Below are 17,284 nucleotides of genomic sequence, written 5' to 3' on the forward strand. Positions count from 1 at the left end.
CGGCCCAAAAAAAGTTCTAAACAAATATGTCAGTGGATTTTCTTGTGAAAGGACAACAGGGAATGCATATTTTTTCATTGGAGAAAGCATTATTATAGATTATGACCAGAATCAACAGCCTCAATAACTGATGGACAAAACAAAATAACAGATGTACTGGAGTTGTGTGGATTACTTGTAAATTGTTGTGATGGTTTTCTTAGCTGTTTGGACTCTCATTCTGACGGCACCCATTCACTGCAGAGAATCCATTGGTGGAAGAGGTGAACTATTCCTTTAAGGTGCATCTTGCTTTAAAGAAATGTAAACCTACAAATGAAGATGCTGTCATCATTTAGTCATCCTCACGTCGTTCCAAACCCTATGATTTTCCTTCTTCCGTGAAACACAATTGGAGATGTCAAGCACAATGTCTTCTCTTCCCTTACAATGCGAGTGAATGTCGACAGAAGCTGTCAAGCTGTAAAAATGACAAAAAAGCAGAAGAAAGAAAGACATACTAGTTTGGAAAGACGTGAAGATGAGTAAATGACGACAAAACTTTCATTTTAGGGTGAATAATCAGTTGAAATACCTAAAACTGTTCACTGTTCTACCGTGAAAAACATCTTGTTTTCTTTCTTCTTTTTTTTCTGGAGTTATATTTTACACTCTTGAGAGTGTCCTTAAGTTACTCTGTTCTACATTAAACTGCCCTTGTTCTGTTTTAACCTCAAAAGGGGATATGGTGATGAATATACAAGTGCTGGACGTTCTGACACGGAATGATACACTTATAGAGGCACTCTGCTTTCCTCCCGATTAAATGAAAAGGAAATTGCTCCACTATCATTTATGTGCAGAACCATCTTCATTATGAAAGCCACCAGGAAGCTGACATCCAAGTGTTGAACCACTGCCAATAAAACCAATCAGAGCGTAGCCGGGGCCTGAGGCTGCAAAACAGCACCGAGAGAGAGAAAAAGAGCCTGCAAGATTCATCAGAGAAGAACATAGCAAAACGACCGTTAGAAAACGGTTAGGATTCATCTCAGAGAGGATAAAACCAAACAAATTAGAATCAGAACAGAGCAGACTGGATAGATCAGAACAGATGAATTAAAAAGAACAGCAGAGGAGAATAGTAAAGAGCAGGAGAACAGAATAGAAGAGAAGGGAGAAATAGAACTCAATAAACAAACGGAAAGAGAAGAACTGGAATATATTAACTAAACATGCAGAATAAATAGAATTGAACAGAATCGAATGGAGCAGGAGCTTCTCAAACTGGTGGTCCATGAAGGATTCCAGGTACTTTGGAAGATTTAAAGTACATTATTATATTAAATAAAATAATATTTCAACACAATTTAAGCATAATTTTACCGCTTCTTTTAAATTATCATTAATTTATGTCAAATATGTTAAAATAATACAACTGAATTGAAAGTTGGAGAAGCAATTTATTATATTCACTGTTGTTTAAAAATGTCAGGATCAGTAACATTTAATTAAATTTACATTAAACATTAAATGTTTTGAAAAAAGTATCTCATGTTAAAAAAAAAAAAACAGTATAGGAATTGTTATTATATAATAATATATTATTATTATTATTGTATTGATTTGTTTTTAAGTGGTGTATTCACTACTGTTTGGGGTCTTCCAAATTTTGTAATATATCTGAAAGAAGTCTCTTATTCTTAAATCAATACAGTAAAAACAACAATATTGTTAAATATTACAATAGAAAACAATAGCTTTCTATTTGAATGCACTTTAAAATTTAATTTATTTCTGTGACCAAAGCAGAATTTTCATCTTAATAAGTCCAGTCTTCAGTTTCACATGATCTTTCATAAATCATTCTAACTTGAGGACTTACTGCTCAAGAAACATTTATGATTAACCCTATTATCATGCTTAAAAACAGTGCATTTGACTATTTTTGTGGTAACACAATAAATGTATTTCCTGTAACTTCTGATCAACTTAATGGATCCATGATGAATAAAACTATTAATTTCTTTTAAAAAAACAACAGATCCCAAAATGTAACAGAACAGAATATAGAGCAGGCGACAGCAAATGAAGTGCATTGATTAGTCAATGATAAAGCTGCTACATGGAATCAGATGTAAACTGTGAAGCTCACAGAATGTTTTGAGAGGGTCTTTGCTGGTCCAGTGACCCGAGCGCGGCGTGGGAGGGACAGCTGAGACACGCAGCCTGCCGGGGAATGAGTGGGCCTGACTGGACTGCCAGCTTCCCTCATTAAGATTTGATTAAGATTATCGTGCCCTTTCACGGAAAGCAAACAGAATGTTCTTCATTTGCTCTTCCTCCACCCTGTCTTCCTGTCCAGGATGTTTCTGTTCCACTTACGTGCATCTGCGAGGACTGCGTTAAAGAAGGTTGGCACGCTAGTACTGAGTATAGCGCATGACAAACATAGAATGACATTAATGTGTATTTACTGAAGACAATGGAATTATGTTCTTGATCAATATCAATTCAGCCTTGGGCAAACACTTCCTCCATCTATATTCTCTAATTTCCCATAAAAAAAATAAAAAAGAATAAAAAAAAAACACTAACAGGAGTGAGAATGTCACAAAAATATATATCCTACATATTTCTGCAGGTTTAAAACTGATGTTTGCTTTGTGTGAATAATTTGTATTATAATATAAACATAATATTAAAATAATATATATTAATACATATCACACATAACAACATATATAATATAATATAATATAATATAATATAATATAATATAATATAATATAATATAATATAATATAATATAATATAATATAACATTCACAGATGTAATTAATGTTTTATATACACATACAATATAATTACTATAATTGATATATATTATTAAAATTCACACAAACACACATATATAGTATAAATATTATATTAATTATATTATTATTAATTATATTAATATATATATATATATATATATATATAGAGAGAGAGAGAGAGAGAGAGAGAGAGAGAGAGAGAGAGAGAGAGAGAGAGACAGATAGAATTATTAAATGACGCATTTCTTACATCTCTTCTAATTATGTTTTTCTAACATCTCTTACATTATTAATGTCATTAAATTATATATATATATATATATATATATATATATATATATATATATATATATATATATATATATATATTTATATATATATTACTAATAAAATATAATTATTATAATTTTTATATATTCTTAAAATATAATTTTTGTACTAAAAAAAATAAATAAATACATTTTAAAAATTCGGAAATTTGACAATAAATTATCAAAATACCAGTAGAAGTTATGGTGTTTATGGTGTCATAAACTCTGGTAGTCATGGTGTATTTTTTGTAAGGACATCATCATAAAGAGACTCATTAATGATGAACTCACCGCACATGAGGGTAACAGACCGCATGTCTGTCCTCCACGTCTCCCAGAGGAAAGGTGATAGGATCGATATCCACACGTGCCATTAGTTTTCCACATGAGGCTGTGATAGATAATCCCTGCATAAATCACGTGACTGCAGTGCACCTTTCACCAACACGCTCCGGCCAATCAATCACCTGCATCAACCCCGTCATCCAATCAGAAGCCAGCTCTCTGAGACGAACAGGTTGGTCTGCCTGACGACCCGGCCCGATGCTTCTGTTCAACCGAATATGAAACCTTCAGGTCAGCCAAAGAACAAAGTGCGTATCTTAACTCCAAAGCAATGAAATATAATTTCCCCTAGTTCTTTTGCCACAAACCGGATGAAATATCCCCAAATGTGTTGTGTTTGAGAAGGAATGAGATTTCACTATCGGATCTTGAACCTGAGAACAGCGGAGATCTAAGCTGACGGAAACACAGTCCTGCAGGCCTGGAATCTGCTTGATACGTTGCCACAGAGATAAGAATGGCATGTTGTGTTTCTCATTGAGTGAAGGACTAGCCTGACTCTCATTTGACATATGGAGGCAGGAAAATGGAGACTGCAGACGTGATAAATGTTGCATGTAATGTACTGTAGTTTGCAGGACTGAGTGCCATTAAGAAGTTAGTGAACTGCTGGATCTGAATCGAATTTGCAGAAAACAGAATTTCAGGAAGTAGAATTTGAATCGTTACAAATTAATATACAAAGATAATTTTCATTCAATGTAACATTAATAATACATTTGTTATAGGATATATAAAATTCACACATGAATATTTGTAAATAAACAGAATATGTATATTATTCAATATTATTAATAATAATAAAATTAACATTAATCGTGTTAACATATATAAATCTATATAAAAATCTATGAAACACATATACAGCAGAAGTTTTCCACTAGTGAACAACCATAAAGTGACCTGGTGACCTCCAAAAAACAAAAACAAAACTGTTATACTTGATTGAATTTTCATTTGGTAAAATCCTCTTCATGTATTTCCAAATTAAATTCCAATTCAGCATCTTGTTAGATATTCACATGCATGAAATGGAGCCGATTCTTCACTTCTGAATGGCCCTCGTTAGTCATTTTGGGGCAAAATGCTCCATCAAATCTTGGCTCAGTTTATTCGCAGGAAAGAGCAGGGCGGAAACCATAGCAGATGTGATCAGACCAGGCGAAAAACCCTATTTGATGCTGCTCTCACACTAGACAAAGTGCACTCACAAGCTCTTTCAGGCTCACAGATGATCTACAATGGCCACTAGTACTTTACAAGACCCATTGACGACCCTTTCAGGCTGGTCATGTTATCCTGGAGGCTTTAAACTGGAACCATCTATCAAAAATAATAAGCTTTCATCTCTTCATCTGACCGAGCTGCTTTTGGCTTCATCGCTGAACCAGATGGAGAGAATCCTTTCACCGAGCCAATCGGCTGTATCTCTGCCTAACTTCAAACAGTTTAACTCATCATCTCTCCTGGAGAACTGTGGGATTTCTTTTCCCACGCAGTAAGACGCGTCCTGTCCAGCTTCCGCTTCTTTAAGGTCGAATTTGTTCACGTACCATTTCCCCAGGTCACTTTACAGTCAAACCGCTGAAATCTTGCCACCGTCTGCCCACACAAAGAGCAAAGCTAGCCTTATACTCCAGTCCAGATCATTAACCTGCTCATTTGAGTGTCTCTCGCAGTGTCTACGGTGTTAACTGCCCTGAATAAAGACTGCCAACTATTCTTTTAAAATAGTAAGTGGAACTGCAGGCATTATGTTGATAAGTGACAGCCAGTTATTATTATCAGTGGTGCCATTGAAACATATTCAAATATTCAATTACAATATAATTTAAATAGAAATATAATTAAAATGTTATTAATAGATGAAAATCCAAAGAATGAATGTTAATGTAAAGCTAAAACAAAATAAGTACTTCAACTAAAAGATTAAATCAATTAAATCTAAAACAGAAATATTAAAAGAAATACAATCAAAATGACAAAAGCACAAATAAATACTAAAAATAAAAACGAAAAATGAAAGCTAATTCAAAATGTTTATTAGTAATATATGGTATATATGTTAAATTAAAAATTGTAATTAAATTTAAATGTATGCATTTGGCAGACGCATTTAGCAGCTTTTATCCAAAACGACTTATAGTGCATTCAGGCTATCTAATTTTTACCTATCATTATATGTAATACTAAAAATACTAATGGTCATCGTCTTTCAAATTCAATTTTTCTGTGTTAAAATATCTTGTAATTTGCAAATTTTGTAGTTCATGTTGGTATTTAATGCATTCAGAAAACAGTATGCATACTACAGTATATATTACAGGAAAAGTATAGGATGGTATTTTAATAATAATATAGGATAATAGTATAGGATGGTATTTTAAATAATAATTCAAAATAGTATTTTGAACATAACCTATCATCAGAACGGCATACTGCTTGTACTATATTTGTTAGGTTTGCAGTGTTTATTGTGGGACGTACGGCAATTTTCAGTGTTGTATGTTTTTTTTTTTGTTGTTTTTTTTTGACAGTAGTATGTGATGAAGTCAAGTCAAGTCAAGTCAGGCATTATTCTATGCACAAAAATAAAATAAAATGACTATTGGACACCACTTATTAAAGCGATATGCAGGGTCAGAATCAGAAAGCTCTTGGATTTGATCAAAAATATCTTAATTTGTGTTACACAGATGAATGAAGGTCTAACGGGTGTGGAACAAATAATTAATGACAGAATTTTCATTTTTGCGTGAATTCTCCCAAATGTAGGCATTGTTCCATCAATTTATAGCATACAATTATTTGAAACATTTACAGGTAAATATAGTGCACCATACTGATACTACTTTTTATTATAGCCATTACACAGTGTATGCTATTTTGTAAAGAGTAGCATTTCACTCCAAATATATCAAATATTTAGTTCTGTCCTGAAAAGTGGAGAAGTGAAATCAATATTAGGTTTTGTCAACTGTCTTTGATTGCAGTACAGATTTACAGTATACGCCCAGGGGAAATCTCAACAGCAAATGTATGGTCTGATACTGCTCTTGTATCATATAACAGTATCCTATGCTGAGAGGGTTGTTCGGTAACACACTGATAAGACGGGCTGCTTATCGCTAAATGTTCTATGTGATTATGACAGTCTCTCCAGAGTGGACAGCAAACATTAGCGTCTATCTAAAGTTTATCTCTCAGTCACAGAGCAAAAAAAATCATCCTCCCTTTGTGGATTCTGATAAAATGTGGCACTTGATCCGATTGGAACACATCCTCGAAGTTAGATGGGATGTAAAGTCCTGTGTGAGCAGAACAGTCCAGCTAGCATCGATCTCCAGCGAGAGCCTGGTGTCTCAGCAGTTGCTCTATTGAGCAGAAGAGCAGCGGTGCGTCCCATTGGAGAGCATGACACACTGCCGGACAGCAGGAGATATAGAGCCCAATCACTCAGCTGATTCACGTTTCCCGCTGCTTTCCTGCACCTCTGCCTGAATCTGCCATCGACCCTCCAATCAAGGCTGAGACTGCAAAGCATGATGGGTTTTCATTTAGTGGGGATTGTATCTGACAGGACAGAGGGATGTGCAGGTTTACTAAAAGAGCAGTTATGTTTGTATTTTCTCTGCAGACAAAGGCGTTTAGCTGCCCTTTCCAGGCCTGACAAATGTTGGGTCAAATGGTGTTTTACTGTATGCGCAGAAGATTTTATGCACAGCATACTTTTAAAAGACCTGCTGGATTTCAAGTTTAGATGCTGGACAAGCTGAACAATTTCTAAACTTTAGTGAAATGAACCGCCATCGGATAAAAATGCCTTTAAGTCATGCAGTCCTCCTGATGCGGGATTCGGTTCAAATAATATTCCAAATCCAATTTAGAATGAATTGTTGAATTCTGCTGATGTAAATGAATATGATGACAGAATCTAGCTGGATAATATAAAATATGCTTTGCTGAAACTGCAGGATAGACTTACAGAAATATAACAGGGAGAATATAAAAAAAAAATACGATAGTGTATATGCATAAAGGTAATTAATGTTCAAATATTAAAGTTTATTTATAAATTATTTCGCATTTTAAATGATGAAATTACTATACAAATTATTTAAATGTATTTTTATGATATAATACTATAAAAATGTTATGCTAATATAAACCTAAAAAGTAAATTATTTAATTTAAATAATTTCATAAAATGAATATTTAAGATTTTTGAAAAATTAAAAATAGTGTTAATAATTGATTCAGTATTTTCTTTGTAAATTTATATATATATATATATATATATATATATATATATATATATATATATATATATATATAGAAACAATAGAAAATAACTAAAATAGCAAATATTTAAATAGTTAATAAACAAAATATTGCGTCCTTTTTTGTTCAGTTCTATATGAAATGGTTGTAATAAATACAGAAACTTTCTATTCAATGCTGAAAGTATTGCTGAAATAAATTTTATAAAGAAAAAAAAAGTTTTTGTAATATTTCATCAGGATGACTCTCTCCCCCTCTTCAACATTTATTATATAAATAATAATCCACCATATATTTATAATAACCCAGATAAATATAAATTTAATAAAATACATTTAAAACATACATTTACCCAGTTTCAATATATTCAATATAAATAATAGAAAATATAATACATTTTCATTTAAATTTAATTAATAAATAATTTTATATTACATATAATTATGTAATATTTCATATAAAATATGGTACATATATTTGAAAATAAGAATACCTTAAAAAAAAACTTTTGTGGCTAACCCACGTATCTCTGGCATTAGAAAGGGAATTTTCACTGCAAAAGAGGATGGAGTCCTGTCTTGATTTATCTTGCTGCTTCCTCTCATATATTCAGTGCAACTCTGAAATAGCAGTTCCTTTCTGGCCCATACACTGCACACACCGTCCCAAAATCAGTCAAAACTGGCACTGGAAATGTGTTGTTTGGTTCTTTTGCTGGCACTGACGAAAAATATCACAGTCATATAAGGAGACTTGGACTGTGTGCTGTTGGAGAGCAGGGAAAAAAGACCCAGCAAGCACCATCTGTGTTTTCAATGTGAATCATTCACAGTTCTGTATGACATACTTTTGAACAGCATTAGAGAAGCCAAATGTTCAGATATCAGGGTGTCCTGAAACCACCAGAAATGGTAATGAATTCCCACAGCATGAGTATCAAAGGAAGGGTCAGAAACCATAGTGAATGACCAATGAAACTTATAAACGACAATAACAACAGCTTAACTGGTCAAAATGTGTTTTTTTTTTTTTTTTTTTTTTTTTTACAAACTGCCTTAAAAAATATACATGAAAATGATTTTGTTTGTAGCACAGACAGAATGGTTTTTACATAAACCCTCTAAATAAAGAACAAAATATGTTATTTAAATGCGCAATTGTTGCACTTTCTACACTGCATGATGGGAAATGTAGTGTTGCCACATAACCTGACTTTATGACTTGTGTTTTTTCTGGTAGTTTTTTGTGCTATTCTTCATCAACAGCCCATAAAACATGTACAAATTTAACTTGATGGCCAAAATCCATAATTAACACTTTGTTTAACCAATAACAATGTCCACCATTACACTTTAGTTAGCACTCAAAGACAATTATAACATTGTGATGGTGTTCATGTGCTGTCATCTCATAAATATGATTATTCCGACATGATTTGATGGCAGAAATGCTGCAGTTTTGTATTGTGTTATTGACATCCCTATTCCCCACCTGCAGTTAGGCTTAAAATAAAGAGTAATCACAGTAAAACAAAGAGTGACTTTTTCGTTTTAGACATTTTTAGAGAGTTTATACACACTTAGAAACACACACACACACACACACATCAATGGCTGGACTTTGATGTAAGGTATAACCCAGACAATCTAGCCTGAAGCCAAATGTTGAGTCTCTGGTTTATAAGACTGAGTGTCTTCAGATTCTCTGGAGAGACATCCCACAAGAACCTATTGTAATTGATGAGTTTCATTCTCTTAAACAGACAGACTTGTACTTGCACTTTATTTTATTTAAAAGTGGACAACACTAAACGAAAGTATCCATGTACACATATATTTATAAACGTGCACAAGTGTATACACATGCATACAGTTTGCACACACACACAAACAATGGATGGATGGAACTGAAAAATGAATGGATAGATAGATTAATTGATGTGATCAATGGATGGATCTCTAACTGACTATTCAGTGTCACATGCATGGTTTTTCAACATGATCTGTTTGTTTTTAACTGTCAAGATTTTCTTTGCAAGGAACACTGACTTCTGGCTTATTTCCAGCGAGAGTTTTCGTTTTTATAATTTAATTTTATTTACCTTTTTTTAAATCTCTGAAAACACTCCACAGAACTGTCCATCCTCAGAGCAGTTTGGTGCTCCCTCCATTAGCAGAGACATGCACCCAAAGACAAACATCATCATATCTCTGTGGTTAAAACAGATTTCACTGCAGACACACAGAAAAATTTCCCCTTCATCATTCACAATCGGTCTTCTCCTCCTTCACGTTCCGTCTGTCTGCGAGAAAGGCTGACTTTAGAAAGCCATTCTCATTAAATTACCTGGCAGGGCTTAATGATCAATGTTTTTAGAGCGCAGATGACGGGGTTGTTTTAGTCTGAGATATATTCCTTCCTCTCTCTTTTTATTTTAAGATATCTTACTCCCTCCGTCCTCTTTATTTCAGGATATATCACTCCCTCTCTCTCTTTATTTCTGGCTAAATCACTCTCTCCCACTCTGCTTTTCACTATCTTTATATCAGAATATATCACGACAAGGATCCTTTTCCATTTCACTCTATTATTGATAATGTAAAGGTGTGAGTTCAGTCTAGTTTGAAAGCGCAGATAAAGAATCCAGACAGTGATGCAATCTGAATGTCTCTTTTAGTCTCGTGTAGTCTGGCTTTTGAATACTGGTTGAATGTCTGGTTCAGTTTACAGCGCATTCTGGCCACAAACTGCACTATGTGTTTCATATGTTAAGCCGACAGTAATTATTTGTTTCGTTTTATTTCGTTTAGAGGTTCAATTACCTTCAATAGGTGAGCACAGTGAAAAAAATTATCCATTACGGCAAACAAGGTGAGAAATAAATTATTGTTAAATTATCGTTATATGTATAGTTTATAAATAGATATACCATGCACATTTCAAATTAGCAGGGACATAATAAACAAAATATCCCAGCAGAAAGACGGCTTCAATTTCAATGATTTAATAAAAATATGCATAAATATATCAAATATTAAATTAATTACATATAACAATTTGATGTAATTATATATATTTGTTAACTACACACACAAAAATTTAAATCAATTGTAAATTATAATGAATATAATATAACAATACAAAAATGGTATTGAAAAATGAATGAATGGATGGTACTTAAAAACGGATGGATGAATGGATGAAATGAAAAATAGATGGATGGTTGATGGATGGATGGAATTGAAAAAAATGGATTGATGATTGATGGATGGATGGCAAGATAGATAGAAGGAACTGAAAAATGGATAGACGAATGGATGGATAAACGGAATTCAATGGATGAGTGGATGGAAATAAAAAATGATGGATGGATTGATAGATGGAATTGAAAAAAAGTCAAATAGATGGAATGAAAAATGAAAAAAAATGGAGGAATGGAATTGAAAAATGGATGAATGGATGGATGGTTGTGTGATACTGTAGATGTGTGATGGATGTGAATTTAATTGGATATAAGCTGATCTGCATCATATTAGATAATTTATAATTAACAAAGTAGAATACTACTGTTACTCATATACTGCTTAGAAGGTAGCTGCCTATGTAGGAGGTGAGACAGCTTACTAGTTTTTGGAGAAAAGCTTATTATGTCTCTCTAAACCCATAAATGTTTAATAAATCACAGTTCTTAGCACACATAATGCAGCATCCAAGTCTTTGACAGAAAACATTTGGCAAAAAGACAAAAAGTCACAAGTTCCTTTCTTCTATTTGCTCTTTCTGCTGGGTTAATTTTTTTGTTCTGTCCATGCTAATTTGAGAGGTGCGTGGTGTGTGTGTTTATCACAAGTACTGGCTGACTGTGTAAGTTGGCATTTACTGTCTCTTTAGTGTGTGTTTTACAGGCTATTGGTAGAGTACTCTCTGGATACTGGCATCTTCGGGTCCCCTGTCCCACTAACTACATCACACCCACCCGCCTGCGTGATGATGGAAGCGTCTGTATTCCCCAGCGATGGTGTGGGAGCCGTCCCCGCATCATGGAGCATAGTCACATTTAGAAATGCCTCTCTCTCTCCACCGTCCCACCCACATTCACTCACAACCATGTGAAAAAAGCAAAAGGTCAATGTGCAAATCATCTTTACACGGCTGAGTGTTACGCAATCCTGTTTCAGCACAGCGGCTAACCTGGAACACGGACAAACTGAACAAGATTCTGCTGTACAATGTCACAAACACAAATACTGCTACTTTAAATAGGGGACTGTAACGCTACAAACTTCATTATCTTCGGGAAGAAGGAGGCGGGAACCGGCGGACAATCATATAAGACTTTAATAATAAAAATAAACACAAAACAGCGTGGCAACCGCTCACAAACGACTGCCACGCACAAACAAAATCAAAACACTAAATAAGACCCAGGCCTGGTCCTCTTTCATCCGTCACTGTCTTTGCTCCTGTTTTATATCCTTCCATCTCCTCCGTGGGACTCGAGAACAGTAGGTCGAGCAGGTGTCGCTCATTTCCAATCACTCCACCAGCCTTGCCCCGTTCCCACAGCTCTCAGCCCTGCCCCACTCGTCACAGGGACATACAAAATGTAAGCAAAACACACTACCACAATGCTAAGCTATTGAGATCGGTCGTAGGTTGTAGGTGATGCTAAGGGTGGTTGTCAGGGTGTTACTATGAAGTTGCTAAGGTGTTCTGGATTGTTGTTTAAGTGTTCCATTGGTTTTCAAATAGTGCTAAGGAGTTTTTAAGGTGATCTTGGTGGTTGTCATTGTGTTGCTAAGAAGTTGTTAATGTGTTCTTGGCTTTTGTGAAGGTGATGCTATGGTCTACCATGTGGTTCCAGCTGATGCAATGCAGTTGCTAAGGTGTTGTGGGTGGTTGTCAAGGTGTTGCTACAGTATGCAGTTGCTAAGGTGTTGCGAGTGGTTGTCAGGTTTCGCAACAGTATGCAGTTGCTAAGGTGTTGCGGGTTGTTGTCAAGGTGTTGCTACAGTATGCAGTTGCTAAGGTGTTGTGGATGGTTGTCAAGGTGTTGCTACAGTATGCAGTTGTTAAGGTGTTGTGGGTGGTTGTCAAGGTGTTGCTACAGTATGCAGTTGCTAAGGTGTTTCCGGTGGTTGTCAAGGTGTTGCTACAGCATGCAGTTGCTAAGGTGTTGCGGGTGGTTGTCAAGGTGTTGCTACAGTATACAGTTGCTAAGGTGTTGCGAGTGGTTGTCAAGTTGTTGCTACAGTATGCAGTTGCTAAGGTGTTTCCGGTGGTTGTCAAGGTGTTGCTACAGCATGCAGTTGCTAAGGTGTTGCGAGTGGTTGTCAAGGTGTTGCTACAGTATACAGTTGCTAAGGTGTTGCGAGTGGTTGTCAAGTTGTTGCTACAGTATGCAGTTGCTAAGGTGTTTCCGGTGGTTGTCAAGGTGTTGCTACAGCATGCAGTTGCTAAGGTGTTGCGGGTGGTTGTCAAGGTGTTGCTACAGTATACAGTTGCTAAGGTGTTGCGAGTGGTTGTCAAGTTGTTGCTACAGTATGCAGTTGCTAAGGTGTTTCCGGTGGTTGTCAAGGTGTTGCTACAGCATGCAGTTGCTAAGGTGTTGCGGGTGGTTGTCAAGGTGTTGCTACAGTATACAGTTGCTAAGGTGTTGCAAGTGGTTGTCAAGTTGTTGCTACAGTATGCAGTTGCTAAGGTGTTTCCGGTTGTTGTCAAGGTGTTGCTACAGCATGCAGTTGCTAAGGTGTTGTGGGTGGTTGTCAAGGTGTTGCTACAGTATGCAGTTGCTAAGGTGTTTCCGGTGGTTGTCAAGGTGTTGCTACAGCATGCAGTTGCTAAGGTGTTGCGGGTGGTTGTCAAGGTGTTGCTACAGTATACAGTTGCTAAGGTGTTGCGGGTGGTTGTCAAGTTGTTGCTACAGTATGCAGTTGCTAAGGTGTTTCCGGTGGTTGTCAAGGTGTTGCTACAGCATGCAGTTGCTAAGGTGTTGCGAATGGTTGTCAAGTTGTTGCTACAGTATGCAGTTGCTAAGGTGTTTCCGGTTGTTGTCAAGGTGTTGCTACAGTATGCAGATGCTAAGGTGTTGCGAGTGGTTGTCAGGCTGTTTCTAAGTGTTGTCTAAACTGCCTGAACTTGTTTAATGTTTTGCAGAAAGAGTGACATATTTGACAAATTGGTTTAGGCTATTGAGGATTTGGTTCAGAGAATGGGGTTTAGTGTCTTAGTAATGTGAAAAACTGTAATTTGTGCAAGAGCCAGAAAGAAAATCTAACTATAATATCTTACACAAGTGTCAAAAGTCTTTCATCATTAGCTTTAAAAAAATATTTATTAATCTGATCAGCTTGCCCAATTTAATGCTATATATCACTGGCATAATTTCTGCTTCAAAGGTCGATTGATGATCACTAACTCCATTAAAACCAAGTGTAAATGTTTAATAGCAATGTTCCTCTCCTGTTTCTCAGCATGAGGTGATTTACTATTTCATTGACGTCTGGTGGATTTTATTGGAGTGCTGTTACTTCTGATGAGCAGAATGTCTGGAGCATGCTAATATTTGAGTCTTATTGCCATCTCAGTGTTTATGTTTGATGACTTGCGTCATTTAGTGATGACTTTGGTTCCAGGCAATCAGCAGGGGATTCAGGATAACAGACCTTTAGCCCAGTGAGTCACAGACACAGCTCCCTGCGACGCTGAACACATCAGCTCTGAGGTGCAGTGTGAGTGAGATGAATCAGCTGCCGTCGCTCTAACACATGAGAGGAGGCACTGATACAGGAGCTGTCAATCACTAGCTGAGCAATTTGACCTCATCTCTATTTCCGTTACTGTGTAAAAAACATAAACATTTGTCACACGCTCAAAGGTAGCTTTCTACAGATTGATTGACAACGGAGATTGATTGCGTGAGTGACAAATTGAACTGTTTCCATCTCTGTCAAGAGGAGATATGAAAAAGGAGGCACATAGATGTAAATCAAGTGCATGCTGGGGGATTTATGCTTGGCAATTAAGGTCAATTGCAGGTAAATTTCAGCTTTGGGAAAATTCGCTGGTGAACGGTATAGCACTGTATTTCTGTGTTTATGGAAAAGTCCAAGCTAAATGATCATCTTGATACAACAACAAAATAAAATGATTGAGATACAATTATTAGTGATGATGCACAATATTACATTTCCCCTATTTTTAGCTCAGGTGGCCATAACAGTCATCTAACATCTAATTTAATCATGAATAATTTAATGCAAAAATTAAAATCATACGGAAGTTCTAAGCGGCCATGCATTATGATTTTTTTCCCTTTTTGTTATCTCGTTATAACGACTTAATTTTCTCGTTATCTCGACATAACGAAGTTTGTTTTGTCATTATAACGACTTATTTTTCTCGTTATCTCGACATAACGAAAGTTTGTTTTCTCGTTATAACGACTTATTTTTCTCATCTCGACATAACGAAGTTTGTTCTGTCATTATAACGACTTATTTTTCTCGTTATCTTCTTTTCCTTATTACTAATCTTTATTGTTAACAGACTTGCCTGACAATATAGCATGGACAGATCCCTCTCTGCTACACTCTAAGAGTTAGAGCATGCTTATTTCAGGACAAACACAGATCACAGGTTTGATGATATTTCATCCCAGTTTATGTTTGACAGCAGGTCCCAGAAGTGACCTCATCCAGATACAGATGCTCAATGACTTAGATCATCTGTTTATCAGAACTGATGTCAGGTCTGCCTCTCTGATCCTCAGCTAATAAGCGCAGATATGTTTTTGTTTTGTTTTATTAAAGTATGAAACCACTGGGGGCTTTGTGACCATGAAAACAACAAGGAATGTAGGAGATTTAACTGAAAACTGACACAATCCACTCTTCACCATGATATGAAAGAAAATCTCAGTTTTCAAATTTTGCTATTTTTAAGAAATTCAAACAATAAATACCATTTTGTGGCTCTTTAATGTTCAAGTTTACCAACATTAATCTACTCTCCCGTTTGAAACAGGCCATAAGAGCAATCATGACTCAAAAAACGATTATGTTTTGCCGGTTCATTTCTGTTATGCTATGAGCAGAGGAGATTTTGACCCCACGACGTGTGGCTGCTTTTGATTGATGGCTGTATTAAGAGTGTCACTACTGCTTTTGCTAATGGAACATCACATCGTGAGAGCCATTACTTTACCATCAGTCCCACCGGCCACCCCTCTCTTTCCCTCTATCTATCTTTCATCCACCTTTTTTCCAGCTCTTATTCATCATGCTCCTCCTTCACCATGTTTCCCACCTCCTATCAGAAGAATACTTTATAATGCTCAAAGAAGCATTCGTGCCATGTCCCGTGTGTAGATGAAATGGAGGCAGAAGTGCATGGGGTATCAGAATGTGCCACCTGGCTGGAGATGCTTATTCCCAGAATCTAGAGTGAATTTTTGTGAGGGAATAATTCCTCTCACAGATGGTGGGCTCATTTTTATCAGCACTCAATAACAGCATTGTTTTGACAGCTCCGGGTGGGAGATTATTCCACACCACACAATCAGCACCTATAATCTGGGATATCAGTCAAACGCGCCTCTTAAAGAGGTTTATCGAAGCACACTGGGTCTGAAACAGTTACTGAAATCTCACCAAATGCAGTCAGCAAATCATAAATGGAGACAATCATACAATGATATCATTTGTGGTTTTAATACACACACACACACAAAAGCTTATTTCTGTGATGGAATGAAAAAAAAAAAATCTATATAATATATATATTCTATAAAAATATATAAATATATTTAACAATTTATATCTCAAAATTCAGACTATTTCTCACAAGTCAGAAAATTCAGAATTGTAGAAAATTAAAAGAAGTCTGTATTTCCGAGAAGAAAACTTTTATACAGAAAAATTATTATTGCAAGAAAAAAATAGCTTTATTATTATTAATATTATTATTATTATGTGGTATTATTAGTATTATTTTTATCCCCTCTTGCAATTGCAAGTTTATTTCTCAAAATTATATATTTGGCAATTTGGACTTTTCTGTTTCTCAGAGACTTTTTGTTTATTGTTAACATGTTTATTGTTGCATACCTCTCATAATTCTGAGATTATATCTTCTAGTTCTAAGTTTATGTCTCAGAAATGCAAGAAAGAAAATCTGACTATACTCAACATTTTGAGAAAAAAAATCTGACTTTTGAGTTAAAAAGTTGCAGTCTTATATAAAGCTTATATAAAGAGTAGTTATTATGTATTTTATTCAAAGATATGAATATATATATATATATATATATATATATATATATAACAAAAACTTCTATATACATACAACACCTGGATGACTGAATGAGACTCTTAACCAAAATGTTCAGTATTTAATATTTCTATAACCTAGAATACAATGTGCTCAACTTGACCTATTACTTCCAGTTTGATAAATTATGAGGAACGAGTGTAAACAGCACTCGTTGTAAAAAGATTTACATTTTCTTGAATTATTATTCAATCAAACTGCAAGAAGTGTGATTTTTTT

This window comes from Carassius auratus, chromosome 24 (genome assembly GCF_003368295.1).
Source record: "Carassius auratus strain Wakin chromosome 24, ASM336829v1, whole genome shotgun sequence".
Taxonomy (NCBI): domain Eukaryota; kingdom Metazoa; phylum Chordata; class Actinopteri; order Cypriniformes; family Cyprinidae; genus Carassius; species Carassius auratus.